Below are 16,483 nucleotides of genomic sequence, written 5' to 3'. Positions count from 1 at the left end.
TTCATAGCTTAATTTAAACTGTTATAGATTATGTTAGCAGGAAAATGTCATTTTAAAATATTGTGCATATAGTTTTCTTCCCAATAAGTTTAGAAGATAGGACGTTCTTCTTCATCATGTTTATGATTCAGAAACCAGAGTCTTGATGAAACATGGTAATTTTTTCAGTGTCTCACAATTAATAAGAGACGGACCTTGGATTTAGATATGTTTTAGTAGATCTCAAAGGAGAAAAGCTACTGGAGGAGGTTCAGGTTGCTGTGAAATCTGCTCTGCAACTTGGGCCATATGATACAGAAGATCTAAAGAGAATGGGGGTGCTAAGTGGTGTCTCAGGACACTTAGCATCCTCATTTAAAAAAAAAACCAAAAACTGCTAGGAAGAGCTCTAGGATTCTGAAGCAACGTAATGCTCTCCGTGGCAGAATCAATCACTCTTGAAAGCAGCAGTTTCTAGTTAGAGTGCATTAAGTAACAAGTGGTGTTTTGCAGAATGAGCTGAGATTTCACAGATTCACTGAGTCGTTCGGTTGAATGGGAACAGCTATTATCTATTGTGTGTTGAAGATGCATGTCCAGAATTAGGCCCAAACAAATCCAGAAGTTAAAAATAAATTATATAGGCTGGGCGCGGTGGCTCACGCCTGTAATCCCAGCACTCTGGGAGACTGAGGCGGGTGGATCAAGAGGTCAGGAGATCGAGACCATCCTGGCTAACACAATGAAACCCCGTCTCTACTAAAAAACACAAAAAATTAGCCAGGAGTGGTGGCCGACGCCTGTAGTCCCAGCTAATCGGGAGGCTGAGGCAGGAGAACGGCGTGAACTCGGACGGCGGAGCCTGCAGTGAGCCGAGATCGCGCCACTGTACTCCAGCCTGGGCGACAGAGCGAGACTCCGTCTCAAATAAATAAATAAATGTAAATTATATAAATAGGTGGCTTAGATCCCATAGCATCTAGCTGTTGAATTGGTGCCTCTTCCTCAGCTTGCACTTATGGACATATGATGGCTCTCCTAGGACAATCACCAAAGAAGGAACTAATTGGGTCTGGCTCATCAATGGATTGATATAATACATTGATGGTAGCAGTAGACCTAGTCAGGGACTAGGCCTATAATATGATGATAAAAGGATATGAACAAATTTGAGAGTGGTAAGGGTATAGACGTTCTCTTTGAATTCAGGGAGAAGCAACCCAAGGCATAGGTGAAGATGGAGTCCCAGATGGTAAATAGTAAATAGGTAAATAGTAAATAGGTTGATCGAGTACTTGGAGGAAAAACAAATGAAAAGAGAAAAGAACATGTTGAGAATGGTGATGCATGTAGACTGTGTTCTGAGTTCTAAATATGCAATCTTTCTGCCAACCAGAGATCATCCACTAAAAAAGAGGCACATGACAGCCCAGTGAATAGGATGCCTGGCTAGCTTAAATGTTAGCCAGCCTCCCTCTTTAACCATTTAAGTGCTGCCGCAGAAGTCTCATGAATGAACTAACCATGGCTGCTGCTTTTGAGGTGACCCTAAGCTAAGACAAATAGGCTTCTTAAAGGCAGGTCCTCTGAGCCCTCCTGAGTAACTTGTTTTTGTGACTGTCTGTTGTTGATGTCAGTGAGTTGATGACTCTGGTCTCACATAAAAGTTGGTTCTAATGTATCAACCCCCATAGCTTCTCAACTCTTTCTAATACTATAGCAAGGCATTTTTGTCAAGTCTATCTAGGTCATTATCATATCCAAGCTTCAATAAGTCATTCCGGCAACATGTTAGCACAGCTCCAATACCCTGGCCAAAAAATTAAATCCTGTAGGATGGGAGAGTATAAGTAAGTTTAGCATTTTTTTTTTTTTTGCCATCCAACTTTACATTCTTCCACATCTAAAAAATGTCTTTTGAAAATTCTCTATATTTTCATAAATTTCATCTCAATACATGATAGCAATGCCCTAGACTTCCTCTGGAGTGTAAGTTACTTCTTACTTGATACGGACTCCATGGAGGTTGGTGTGGAGGAAAAGTTAAATATTAAATTTGGACTCAAACGTGGACACAAACAATGGTCACCAAGTTCTGGAACAGTCTGTATGAGCCCCTTGAGGCATTCATCCAGCACCGTTTCTCAGAAATCTCTATTTCAATCTATTCCTATACCTTAGTTATTGAAAAACAACAGACAATCACAAAAACAAGTTGACCTTTTTGCGTTCCTTGAACCCAGTCGGGAAGGAATCTTGTGACTGGGCCTCATGCCAAACAACTCATTACAAAAAGAACTAGGGTCCCAGACTGTGCCAAAGCTTCATGAGACCTCTCCCGTCTGTGCACAGATGAGTGGCCAACTCTGGAGCCCAGGGTGTTGCTTCCCGGTCTGGTGGTGAATCGTCCATAGTCTGGTGAGTGTAGTGTCTGACTCTGGAGCCCAGGCTGATGCTTCCTGGTCTGGTGATGAATCCTTCATAGTCTGGTGAGTGTAGTGTCTGACTCTGGAACCCAAGCTGTTGCTTCTCGGTCTGGTGATGCTTCCTCCATAGTATGGTGAATGTAAATATGTGCATATCTTTTCCCTTCTCCCCTTCCCGTATCAATTTGCTTATTATATCATTTGCTTATTATATCTGTATTGCCATATACTTGGGATAAAGGCTGTTTACCCTTAAAAGTATTGTGTGTGCCTTTTCTTCTCCCCTCATGCGTCTCCTGCACAGAACAGTTGGTCTAAGAACAATGTGAATTATTCTCTTTAGTAAATTGGAGAAAGGAAGAGGACAAGTGTCATTTGGTAAAGCAACTGCTTCAAATGTGATCTTTGAAAGGTTTCCAGATAAGGGGAACCTGCTGTTGTTCACAAAGAAATAAAGTAGCTGCTTACACAGAAGCTTCAAGAAAACCTGTGCATTCAAAATTCTCAGAGTCTGCTGTCCAAATTTTCACATACCAGAATAAGGGTATGTACTCATACCAATCATGACACTATTTTTGACCTAGGATATATATCATGGCTTAGCATTCAATCTCCTATTAGCTTTCCTATCCTTACATTTGATTCCTGGCCTGATTCTCATCACAGTCAGGCCTGAGGCTATAAGAGTTTTATGCCTCCTTAAACGCTACTAAGAACTCCTCTGGTTTTTAGAGCATGTTATGGCTTGAGAGTTGGCTGACCTAAACCTGTCATTTCCTTTTCTTAAGGTTTCCAAAGCAAGCAAATAAAGTCAGGCAATTTTACAGTTTTTATAATCATTTTTGGCCTCATAATGTTCAAGTGTCACATATATTACTTAACCCAAATTATAATAAGAAGAGAGGTGTCATAGAGACTGATAAAAGATGGAGAAAAGGAAATATCATGGCAGACACTACAGTTAACAAGATGTTAAGCATAACTTCAAAACATCAAGTTTTTGTTTCACTGTACTTTTATATATTAAAAATATAGTTTAAATACAGAAAATATACTCTTACAGTATATAATATTTGAAGGTTAAAAAAAGTATATAGTCATGCAATCATGACCAAAACCAATATAAAGAACAATTCCAAGTCTCCAAATTTCTTGCATGCCCCCTTGTCCCAATCTCAGTCACTCAAAACACTTTCCTTACAGTTTTATCTTTTCCAGAATGTCATATAAATAAAATCATACCATATGTAGGCTTGAAGGATGGCTTCTTTCCCTTGCCTTCGAGCAGCTGAGATTCTCCCATGTTGTTGTAAATATCAGTGATTTAGCCTTTTTAAATTTCTGAGTCATTTCCACTGTATGAATATACTTCAGTTTATCAATTCACCAGTTGAGCAATATTTGGATTGTTTCTACTTTTATTACAACATGTTTTCTAATTACACGAAATGGAGAATTTTTTAAAAAAATACGCACCCAGTCAAAAATAAATTAAAAATATAAATAGTCACATATCAGTTGTTACATTTCACAAAGAAAACTCTAGGTACAAATATGTTCACTAAGGACTATCTAAACAGTTTTCAGAAATAATACTGATCTTATATAAGTGTTCCAGGTAATAGAAAAGAGGGAAAACTTTCTGATTATTTTTATGAAACAGCAAAAAAAATGATAGCAAAATCAGACAAGGATATTAACGTATAGAAAAATTAAAGGTTAATATCCTTCGTGAACACAGATACAAACAATGTTGTAAAATATCATAAACAGAAGATTCTTGCAAAGCAAATGTAACAATATACAGAAGAAATAATATATAATAGAGAAGTGGAGCTTGGTTTAGAAACATAAGGTTTCAACATTTGAAATTAAATCATGGTTTACCTTATTGTCACATATTAGTGTGTTAATATCAAATGTACTAATGTGTTTAAATGTATTATTATGTTAAAATAAAAGAAAGAACTTGGTTTATCTTAATAGGTGTAGAAAATATTACTTGACAAAATTCAACATTGGTTAATCATATTTTTCTTAATGGCAAGAACATTAAATAAAAATATTATATTGCCTCTGTCTTTCCATACTAGTGCAAAAACAAGATAAAGTTGTCCATCTCAACAATTCTATTGTTGATATAGCAAGAATACCAACATTATATTAGTATTCTTACTCTAGGAACTATTGCAATTAATATAAATAAAATGTATAAATCTCAGAAATAAATATATTAACCTCAGAGAGAAAAAAAACAAAACTAATATTAGAAGGTACATGATTATATATGCACAAAATAAAAAAGAATATAAACATTTAGAATTAATGTTAATTTCATTCAACATTCTAAAATCAATGGAATATTTATTAACACTAAACAACTAGAAAATAAATGTAAAAAATATATTTTCAATATCATTAAAAATCAAACACATATAATTTTTTTAAAATTTTTTTTGAGACAGAGTCTCGCTTTGTTACCAAGGCTGGAGTGCAGTGGTGCAATCTCGTTTCACTGCAACCTCTGCCTCCCGGGTTCAAGCGATTCTCCTGCCTCAGGCTCCTGAGTAGCTGGGACTACAGGTGTGCACCGCCATACCTGGCTAATTCTTTTTTGTTGTATTTTTAATAGAGATGGGGTTTCACAGTGTTAGCCAGGATGGTCTCGATCTCCTGACCTTGTGATCCGCCTGCCTTGGCCTCCCAAAGTACTGGGCTTACAGGCATGAGCCACTGCTCCCAGCTCTAGGATTTTAAACAACAACAAATAATGCAGAAGAGTTCCTGTAGCTTCACATGCTTATGGGTATTCTGTAATGTTTTTAAATTAATTCAGAGGGTGTGCAGTAGTATTTCATTGTAGTTTTATTTTGTATTTCTCTTACTTCTAATTGTATTGAGTATATTTTCATGGACTTTTGTGCCATTGTTTTTCTATATATTCCTGCATGACATCAGTTCAAATCATTTGTCCATTAAATAAATATTTAAAATATAGTAAACATAATAGCTGTATTAATAAATAAAATGTATATCAGGCACTACATAAAGATGCCTGGAAAAAATCTTACCTATATATTGAACCAACAATCAATGACAGAACACAGAAACACACAAAAAATGGAACTTAGTATTTGGAGCCACATTTATTGTGGAGCCCTTTGCCTATTCTGAAAGACGATTGAGAGTTTGCAGAGGGCTCTGACAGCCTCTGTGTCTAGGCAAACAAAAGTTGCTTTCTGATATTGGAATGCTAAGATACAGACATTAATATAAATATAATTCTGTTTCAGTTTAACTTCAAGAAGGTAAAAGAATATTCACAATTTTAGCTCAAAACTGGAAAATATAAAGAATATATAATAGATTTGAAAAAAAGATATAGATTTGTAGTGAAAATAGCCTCCAATACAGATTTGAAAATTAGCAAACTAAAAGATTCTTTTTAATTCAACACAAACAATGCAACAAGAGCAAACCAGTGAAAACTTCAGAAGACAAAGTAAGAAACAGTAGTGAGACAAATCTAATATAACCATATTCTGAGAGAGCATAAAAATCTGGCACAGAAATAATATTTGATGACATAATGTAACCAGGCAGTTTATATCCAAAATGCATTTTTAAACCTTTTTCCTCTTCTCTAGTCTTAGCTTTGAGATGTGCTTCAAAATTCTTCTCCTCTCTTCCTGGCACTGTGCTTGATTATCTAATTATTTGCTTGCTTAAAATTTCCAGGGGTTAATCTTGAAATGAACCAGGCCTGGATACTCAGCTGAGGAATTCCCTCCCATTTAGAGATCACTTCAAGTCAATTACTCTACAACCCAGACATTGTTGAAATGGTGTCAGCCTGTACTTCAGATGGACACTAACTCAAGATGGTTATTGAGCAAGACATGTAGACCCCATATCCTGGACCATTCTTGTGTGCTTCTCATACTTGGTTTCCCTTCTTAAACTCATTTGAAATTGTGTTTTAGAGGCATGAGTCCGGCCATTTCCAAACTGCTATTTGATTAACAAAGCTGCTTTCCCTTCACTAAACCTTACTTTTTAATAGGCTTCTCAAGCAGTGAGCACCGGGACTTGTATGTGGTTACAATACTAACTAAGAATTTCCCAATCTTCATCAAATACTGCAACTCAAAGATTCAAATTATGAAATCCATCTAGGAAAAAATTTTTTTACAAGAGATGTGAATGTACAATCACACTGGAATAACTTACCCAAATTTTCCCTCCTATCAGATCAACCATAAATCTAGAAAAAGAATGACAAAACAATTTTCAGACACTAGATTGCATCCAGATCAGGACTGCGATCCTTAAAAGAAGAAAAAGACACACACACCCTCTGTTAGCTGGGGTATTGTGCTTCAATTTAGTATGCAGTTTTGCTGAACTGAAAAGGCAGGACTTTGGTGCTACTGAAGCTAGAAGTTATGGGCAGGATATGAGAGAGAACATGACTACACAATGCTGTAGCCCCAGGGGGTAAGCAGGGGTTACCATTTGTTCTTGGCTGAGGAATTAGCTGCACGCAGGCAGGGTGAATATTCATGGGGCTTTTGGATGAGTTATTTCTGAGGGACTGGGAGCCAAGCAGAGGTGTCAGAGATCATGCAGGCCTGGGAGGTGCAGGGATCCTGTCCCAGCCTGGTTAGAGAGACCTCACTGTGTACATTGCACATTCAGCAGAAACCTCAGAAAGGTCATGCCTTAGCAGTAAGGACTTACACCCTTGGATAAGAAAATTGACTAAAGACATAACAAAAATAAGCAAGTTCTAACAAAAATTAAAATCACACTGAAAGGGTCAAAAAAGTCTACCAGTAACTTTGTTTTAGACAAAATTAAAACATTAATTAATAAGATATAAAAGAACCAGATGGAACATACATATAATATCTGATATTTAAAATTTACTGTGTAAACATAACAGCAGATTGGAGATAACAGAAATAAGAGTCAATAAACTTCAAGATACATTGGTAGGAATTGTCTGATTGGCAGGAATGAGAGAAAATAGTCAAAAATAAAGAAACAGAGCATCAGTGATACTCAGTAAGGAAAGAAAGGGAGTTGGGGGTATAAAGAGAGAGGGACAGAGACAGAGGCAAAGGGAGAAAAATATTTAATGAAGCGAAGTCAAAATGTTCCAAAATTTAAAATTAAAACATCAGAGCTCTAATTTCAAGATTGATTAACTGTAAGCATTTTAAATACAAATAATGCCATACCTAGACACGTTATAATTGAATGCTGAACATAAAATAATAAGAAAATTTTTGAAAATGCCTCAAGAGGGCTAAAAAAGACATATTATACGTAGGAAAGCAATTAAATGAATGATGGTTTACTTCTTAGAGGTTAATGAAAAAGCACAAAGTGCTGAACAATGAGAGAACAAACTGAGGATCGTATATTTAATGAAAATATCCTTAGAAAATGCAAGTAAATAAAGACATTTTCAGATAGATCACATCCGTGAGGATTAGAAGCCAGTTGACCTTCACTAAAACAAATGCTCTAGGGAGGTTTTTAAGATGAAGGAAATGGAACCTGATGGACATTTGAATGTAGGGTAAATATTAAAGGACGCCAGTGACAGTAAATACGCACAAATGTAAAATACTATTTGTTCTCCTAATTTATTTAAAAGACATTTGCATGTTTGAGACAAAAAATGTACTGTGGGGTTTAAAATATACATAGAGGCAGGGCGCAGTGGCTCACGCCTATAATCTCAGCACTTTGGGAGGCCAAGGCGGGTGGATCATCTGAGGTCAGGAGTTCGAGACAAGCCTGGCCAACATGGTGAAACCCAGTCTCTACTAAAAATACAAAAAAATAGCTGGACGTGGTGGCGGGTGTCTGTAGTCCCAGCTACTAGGGAGGCTGAGGCAGGAGAATCACTTGAACCTGGGAGGCAGAGGTTGCAGTGGGCCGAGATGGAGCCATTGCACTCCAGAGTGGGCAACAAGAGTGAAACTGTTTCAAACAAACAAATTAATTAATTAATTAAATATACATAGAAGTAAAATCTACAAATTTACAGCAAAATAGGCAGTGATATTTAGAATTACATTGTTGAAGGGTTTTCTTTATATTTTATGTAAGTTGTCATGACATTAATTCTAAATTATTTGTGTCAATATTTTCTAAATTCTCACAAGGTTGATACTTAGCTAATACCATTGTAGTTATATAGGAAGTTAGTTCATTGTATATGGTGAGAGTCTTAAACCTTGAGATGTACTTGTCTCACAGAACCTGGTTAAGAAAAGCTACCCTAAGTAAAAAAAACAAGACATTCTATTCTTACTCTACTTAATCTTCCTGTGGAACTTCATTCATCTCTACAGTTTCAACTAGTATGCATATATTCCTATCTCTTAAATAGTGAACACCAGCTTACCTACTGAATATTTATCTTTGCTAATTTCACTTCAAAATCTACATATACAAAACTTGCCATGTCATTTTCGTCTCCAATTATACTAAGGTTAGGTGTCTTATCTCAGGGAATGGCAACACTCTCCATTTGCTGCACACGCCAGCTCCCTAGGGAGCATCCTTTACCTGCCCCTCACCTAGCCCTCATTTGGGATGCCACAGCAGCAAGACCTTGGCCATTTAACAATTGTTGAGAAACAATATCTGTGTTAGTCTTCTGAGGCCATAGAGCTGCAGTGTGGATGCATAGCTGTGTAATGGCTAAAAAAAAAAAAAAAATAGAGTAAGAACTCAACTTGCCTGTTTAACCCTGAATTATTATTATACAAATCCTCATAACAATGTGATATAATTTCTAATAGTGCACAGAGTACAGCCAATAGAAGGAATCCAGGTGAGACATTTAGGTGTATTTACTCCCCTACATTAACTCTGTTTACAATACTTAGGGAAGTTGAAATGTCTTTACTAGACAGACAAGAAAAATTGTTCTTTAACGAGAATCCCCAGATATGCTATGGTTCTCTTCAACATATTGCTTTTGTTTAGTTTAGTTATTATTTTTTGTCAGATAAACCTATTTTATAATGATGTTTGGGATTGTTTTGATGTCCTATACAACATTTACTTCATCAAGCAAGTTGCAGATTGACCTTCCACTAGATGAAAACATCAGATGTTCAGCTTATAAGAAAGAATATTCCACGATCCTCAGAATGGGAAAGTATGCATCCTTCAGCCAAATCGATTAATTAATGAGTACCCCAGATGGGAGTGGTTATGGTCAATGTAAGGGAAATTTTACCTTGGTACGGAAATATTTTAACCATATATATTTTATCAAATACGTAAATGAATACACTGTGAATAAGAAATAACTGGGGATATATAAGCTCAACTCAGCATGCCTTGATTTTATCCCCTGTGTTCTAATGTCTTTTGATATAAACTTGTCTACAATCCCCAGAGTAAGAAGATTCTGTGGGCCCTGTAAAAATTAATTAGCCAAAAGAAAAATCTAATTGGTTAGGGGATACAAGAGACATTAATACCCATTCGATAGTTCAAGTCCTAGTGGTTGCAGATGAATCAATTTGTCTCTTTTCTATGTTAAATAGAGTAATCAGGGTTTATAGGACTGCACTGTAAACATAAAGGGTCAGTAACACCTTTTCAGACACATTTGTCCTTGCACTAAATTATGACCCTTAATTGATAAATTTTAACTAGACTGTAAAATGAAGATCTTGATGCTTGGATGAAGGGGCCAAACAAATTATAGTCTGTTGGCAAAATCCTATGACATTAGACAGGGGATAAATCTCTTTCTTGTTGGGGGCAAATGAAGGTTTGTGTGAGGTTAAACTTCTTTCCAACAGAAAAAAATATCTTTTTCCTCTCATTGTACCTGTAATGGACTTGACCAGAAATACTGCTGTTCCTGGGTTGATGAGAGTGATATCACTACTGGTGTGACTCATTTGGTCAAATGCCTTTTATGGAGGCTACAGTGAAAACTTGCCAAACAGAGGAGCCCAGAGACCTTATACTTGGCTGGAATGAAAGAGAATGGAACTACTGGTTTTGCTTTTACTCATGCTGTTAGCCTCTCAGAAAAATCCAGAAGGAAAGTTGAAAACAGGTGAGCTGACACAGTCTAATCAGCTAAGTCACGCAAGGCTATATAGCAGCCTGATTTTCAAGGTGGTTGCAACGAACTGACAAAAACCTACCATCTCACAGGGAAGTACTGCACAGCCTTCCAAACTCTGTGATTAAAGAGTGACGTCAGCTTCTGACAAAACTGCATCAAAATTTACTGATATCGCATCTGCTGCTGGTTTAACCGTACATTGAACACTTCACGCTGGTTTATCCCTACATTAAGAGTGGTCGCTGAATTGGACCACCATGATTGACTGACCACTTATAAAATAAGACTAAAAAATATCCTGAAGTGACAGCTGAAGACAGCTATTTGAAAGACTGAATAGAAAAGAAAAGAAAATTAAAAAACAGATGGCTTGCCTTAAAACCCCAGCCCAGAAATAAAACCTAGTTATTTTATGAGTGGGTTATGGATAAACGTTCAGATTTGATAAAACCCCAGATATCCTGACAATCTATATAAAAGAGATATTTCCAAATGGAATGAAAATGATATAGCACTCTGTTTGATATGTTAACCACCGTATCAACTAGAAGTGGTTAAGAATGTTATGGGGTGATGCTATCTTTCTGAATTGACTTTGGAAGATCCAAGTACCTTTTTCCAAAACAATTCCCCTTCTTTTAAATAAGGCATATAAAATCTAAATATCCTTCTCATGTAGAACTTACTCCTTGTGATATTACTGATCTCACTCCCTTGTGTATCTGTATTCTAGGTTCTTTGCACTGCAATTTAAAATGTATTCTTAAATCATATGTTTTTGACTAATTTACTGATGTATCAATAATTGAAAAATCTTGGTGATAATATAATTATGAATAAAATAGTCATCATATTTTGTCCTCCTTTAGAATTGTTACATTTTTATTTGATATTTGAAATTTAGTCACATTATAAATATTACAAAACATAGGTATCTTAAAAGTGCCTGATAATTTTAATCCAGTGAAATAAGAAATTGCAGCATTGGATCTGGTTGTTCATTTGAAAGCCCTGCTTGAGTGCAGGTTTCTGTGCAATCGTAAGAAAAATAATTTAAGAATGTGGTACATCCATTGAAATATGACTTATTATTAGAAAAATACCCATAGTGATGTGCCATAATGTTTAATAGTTCATACAAATCTGCTAATTGACAGAACAGAACTGGGGCTTTCAGAGACATTATTTCTATTGTGCTACCTTGGCTTGGAATTCTTAAGGATGGTGAAAATCATTTATCAAAAATTGAAGCAGCTCTTTAACAGGAATTACCATTTATATTGTGGTTCTGGGTCTTTTCATTATTTTGTATTATTTTCTGTTAAGTAAATAGCATTTTGCAGACATTTTTGAAAGACACTGGCGAAAAAAAGTCACAATGGGGAAGAACTTAAATGAAATAAATTGGGAACATTGCAGCCAGGAAATGAAAGAGGCATCAGGGATAAGGCAGGAAATTATATCTCCAGAGAAACACTTGTGAAGGCTCATCAAACTACTGAGATTTACTCTTATGATTATAGAGCATCCTCCCCTTACACACCTTACAGCCAACTAGAGTAAGACACCAGTATAATAACAGTGGATTATAGGTAAAAGAGAAAGAAGACACAGACTCTGTCTGAGAAAAATGATTAGAAAACCCAAAGTCAAGATGGAGACAACAACAAGGACACTAGAGACATTTGTAGATTTTAGCACCTATAGCTACAAAAAAAGACTTTTAACCCAACCCAGCTCCTACCCAGATTAACATAAAATTTCATGCTAAATGCCTGTTTATGTCAGTTCCCATTACCCAATACATCATGTCCAGCTTTTAGGAAAAAATTGCAAAGTATGGTAAAAGACAAGAAAAAATATTATCTGAAGAGAAAATCAACCCTGACAACCAGACTCAGATAATAAACAGATGTTGAAATTATAAGAGGGATAATTCAGAATAACTGTAATTACCATGTAAAAAGAAACAATGGGAAAAAAAGTAATGAGAGAAAACAGATGGATGATGTGAGCAGAGAGATAGAAATTCTAATAAATAAATAAATAAAGTCCTAGAACTCGGCCAGACACAGTGGATCATGCCTGTAATCCTAGCACTTTGGGAGGCTGAGGCAGGTGGATCACCTGAGGTCAGGAGTTCAAGACCAGCCTGGTCAACATGGTGAAACCCCATCTCTACTAAAAATACAAAAAAATAGCTGGAGTTGGTGGCACACGCCTGTAGTCCCAGCCACTGGGGAGGCTAAGGCAGGAAAATAACTTGAACCTGGGAGGTGGAGGTTGCAGTGAGCCAAGGATATGCCACTGCACCCCAGCCTGGGTGATAGAGTGAAACTCTGTCTCAAAAAAGAAAAAAAAAATCCTGGAACTCAAAAACAGTAGCAAAAATGAGAAATACTTTGATGAGCTCATCAGTAGACATGACATGTCTGAAGAATCAGTGAGCCAGAAGATATGTAAACAGAAACACTCTCACATGAAAAACAATAATAATAATAATAATAAACAATATCAAAGAAATGATATCGCAAGCAGTAGCCTACCTGCAATTAGAATACCAGGTGAGAAAAAAAAAATAAAAGAGAGAAAGAGAGAGAGGAAAATGCAGAAAGAAAGAGAAAAACGAGATGAAGACATATTTGAAGTAACAATGAATGAAAACTCTTCAAAATTAATGACAGACATAAAACCACAGATCCAGGAAGCTTGGAGAACAGCCAGCAAAATAAAAAACAAAAGAAACATAGCTATTAATAAGACATAACTTCAGAAAACCAAAGGCAAAGAGAAAATCTCAAAAGAGGCGAGGGGTAGTGAATGGGAAACTACCTTATTTATAGAAGAGGAAGAGTAAGAGTTACAGCAGACTTCTTGTCAGAAACCATGCAAGAGAAAGGAAAGTGGAGTCAAATTTTAAAGTTTTGCCAGAAATAAAATAATGAATAAAAACACCAACCTGAAATTCTATATCCAGCAAAATTATCCTTCAAAAAGAATAAAGACCTTCACAGTTGAAAATTGAGGTAATTCATCATAAGCAGATGTGCACTACAAAATTGGTTAAAGAATTTATGAAGAAATAAAATAATACAGTTTAGAAACTTGGCTCTGAAGCAAGAATCAAAGAACATCAGAGAAGGATTACAAAGAGTATCAGAGAAGAATTAAATAAAGATAACATTATTTTATGTTAACTTATTCCTAGGTGATCTAAAAGATAACTTTAAATTAACAATAGTAATGAGCTAAATGATTTTTTACATACAAATAAATGAAATGTCACAAGAGACAGAAAAGAGAAATTGGAAATATGCAATTATAGCAGGTCTGCACTGTACTCTTAAGTATGAACTGCACATAGTGACTGTTTCAAATAGTCCAGTATGGAAAGTGGGGAGAAAGAGTAACTTTATACTAAGGAAATCTGAAAAACACTACTTCAGCCAGTTGATGAAGGTTAACAACAAAAGTGCTAATCCACATTGAAACTATGTTTCCTTTATATGATACCATGAAATTGCACTTTATTTGTATGGTTTTCCTCACCCAAACCCATAACCCCAGTCTAATCATGAGAAAAACATCAGACCATTTTCAATGGAGGGACATTCTCTAAAGCAGTTCAACTAGTAATACTCAAAACTGTCAAGGTCATCAGAAACAAGAAAAGTCTGAGAAACTACCACAGCTGGGAGGAACATAATAAATACAAGTAATATGATACTCTGGATGAGGTCCTGAATAAGAAAAAGAACAGCAGGGAAAAACTAATGAAATCTGAATAAAATATGAATGTTAGTTAAATAATGTATTAATATTTGTTCAGTAATTATGGCAAATGTACCATACGAATGTAAGATGTGAATAATAGTCCAAACTGGGTTTGGGTATGTATGAACTCTCTGTCCTACTGTTGTGACTTTTTAGGGGACAGGTGCTTAATTCTTTGGATAGTTTATCTTTTTAAAATTGAATAACCAAAGATTTTAACTCAACAGAGATAATATGATAACCCAACAAATTCACTCAATGAAAATAAAAGCATTTTGTCATGAGACCAATAGCAAGAGATTTAGGAAGACTTGAGCAGAGTTATTTATATTTGACAGATCACTTCATTATTTACCAAACATACTACAAAAATATGTCCCTTTCATTCGTTAAGATTTTTATGAGGAGTGTTCTTTTTTATTAGTTAATGAGATTAAAGAAAATTAGATAAAGCTATTTGTCTTTCATTGCTACTACATTACCTATAACGAACCTAAATTTTGCCAATCTTGAGTGGGCCAAAGTAGATGTGTAGAATGTGGAATTTGAAGAGTTTTGAATTTGAATTTTGTGCTCTGAGGTTCATATGAAAGAGTTACTTAATTATTAGTATTTAATAGTACACCGTGGCCCAGCAATCATACAAATACATTATTTTCCTGATATTATAGACCTCACTTGGAAAGCAAATTTCTGACCTAACTTCTAAATTCTTAAGAGATCTTTAGTTTTATCTACAAGTACTGGCAGTAGCTTATAATTTAAAATTATATTTGTTTTGTCAATATCAAAATATAAATTAAAATATTTAATTAAAATATTAAAACCATAGATATTGGAATAATAAAATTATGCATTGTCATTTTTTTTAAAAAATAGATGTCATTAGGGAAAATAAATGAAAAATAGTGAGAAATAATGTAGGTGTATTAGTCTGTTCTCACACTGTTATAAAGACACACATGAGACTGCTTGAGACTGGCTAATTTATAAAGAAAGACAAAAGATTTAATTGGCTTATGGTTCTGCAGGCTCTACAGGAAGCACAGCAGCATCAGCTTCTGGCAAGTTCTCAGGGAGCTTTCACTCATGATAGAAGGCAAAGTGGGAGCAGGCATCTTACATGGCAGGAGCAGGACCGAGAGAAGGTGAAGGTGCCACACACTTTTAAACAACCAGGTCTCGTGACAAGTCCATTATGAAAATAGCACCAAAGGGATGGTGCTTAACCATTCATAAAACATCCACCACCATGATCCAACAACCTCCCACCAAGTCCCACCTCCAACACTGGAGTTACAATTGAACATGATATTTGGGTGGGGACACAGATTCAAACCATATCAGTAGGTATTAAAGTTTTATTAATGTGATATTTAAATAACTGTGATTAATATTTTAAAGAAGTAAATAAAAAGAGAATTTCACCAGGAATTGCAATCCATTAAATATTAAATTTATACGTGAGTGTTGTACAATATAACTCTTTTTAAAAATCCATAAAAAATTTAACAGATTAGTTATTACAGATTTGTTAACTGAAAATGGTATCAATAGACAATATTCAGATAGACAGTAAAATGTCAGAAACATAAAGAACACATGAAAAACACCAAAAAATCTGATATATTGCAAGCTAACATAGTTCTAGAAGATAAGAATTGAGAGAATACAAAACTTGTGTTTGAAATTTTCTCAAACTATTAAAGAATGTCAATCCTGAGATAGCAATCTTTACAAATCTGAGTCATAATAAATAAAAAGGAAACCACATCTAAGCATGTCATACTGAAGTATGTAAATATTAAAAAAAGATAAAATTCTTTTTTTTAATGTTTACATGTACTGTTTTATTTTTTAATTATGTCTTCCCATGCTACTTATATTGTACAAATATGAATCTTTATAGTCATAACATAATCATATGAATACATGCCAATCTCTTGGCCCAAGGAATTGGGTCTTATTGATATTAAGAGATGAGCTTAGTATTTAATAGATAGAGGAGATCTTTGAGAACATATTTTTAAAGCAGCAGTGGATTTGGCATGTATTAATATATTTAAAAAAAATTAGAAAAGTTATTCTACTTGTACCGAGATAATATATAATCCATAGTAAAAGACTAATCCACATTTAATTTATGACAAATGGAGGCATGGCAGAATCATGGGGAAAAGATGGTCTTTTC

The sequence above is a fragment of the Pongo abelii genome, chromosome 14, assembly GCF_028885655.2.
Source record: "Pongo abelii isolate AG06213 chromosome 14, NHGRI_mPonAbe1-v2.0_pri, whole genome shotgun sequence".
Classification (NCBI taxonomy): Eukaryota; Metazoa; Chordata; class Mammalia; order Primates; family Hominidae; genus Pongo; species Pongo abelii.
This window is presented reverse-complemented; position numbering follows the sequence as displayed.